Below are 753 nucleotides of genomic sequence, written 5' to 3' on the forward strand. Positions count from 1 at the left end.
CATGGCACTGGCAGACAGGTCCTTTCCTTTGGGTCAGTCTAATATGGTATGTTTTAGCAGACTAAATGAATAGTTAGTTACAATTAGTCAGGAACACCAGCTGCTCCACCAAACCAGGATCCAAGCAGGTACAGTGGGGTGTCACTACATCCCCAGCAATGCTGAATACCCTCTCACTCAGACCACTGGTCGGTGGACAGGACAGGTGCTCACAGGCAACTGTGGCCAGATCCGGCCACATTTGGCTGCAGCTTGCCCAGTAGGCCAAGGGGTCACATAGCAGCGGCTCCATGTCCTCAGCAAGATAGACAGCCACCAAGGCATGAGCACTACCTGCCTGATGGTGGGGTCTAGTGGCTCTGGACCCCACCATAGAAGCCATGCCCTTAGCCCATATTGGCAGCACTTGTGGTGGAGGACAAGACTGGCTGGGGGATGGTGTGCTAGCACAGGACAGTGGATCCCCCTGTTCCACGTTCCCCTGCCTCTGCCGTTCTGTCTCCCCAACTTTCTTTACTGGTGCCTCCATCCACTGATTCAGTGTTTGGCTGCTGCATATGGTGCCTTTTACCCTTGGGTCACACATGGCAGCCAGCATGTGGACTATACTGGACCGCAAGGGATCAAGCCATTTCCTGATGCCCTCCTTCAGCTGCCTCACCAGTGCCTGCACATCTGGTGACAGTGGCTTGCCCTGGCCAGGAACATTGATCCCCTGGAAGCTCTCCATTTGGCTCTGAAGTTCCCTCACTA

General features: G+C 54.6%; 1 protein-coding gene across 1 annotated transcript in view; it reads right to left on the reverse strand.

The window, feature by feature from the left end:
- MFAP3L (microfibrillar associated protein 3 like) overlaps nt 1–753 on the reverse strand; it is a 99966-nt gene that overhangs the window by 42335 nt on the left and 56878 nt on the right. The gene's annotated exons all lie outside the window — the stretch shown is intronic.

The sequence above is a fragment of the Gavialis gangeticus genome, unplaced genomic scaffold (assembly GCF_001723915.1).
Source record: "Gavialis gangeticus isolate Ggan-Ray unplaced genomic scaffold, GavGan_comp1, whole genome shotgun sequence".
NCBI classification, from domain to species: Eukaryota; Metazoa; Chordata; order Crocodylia; family Gavialidae; genus Gavialis; species Gavialis gangeticus.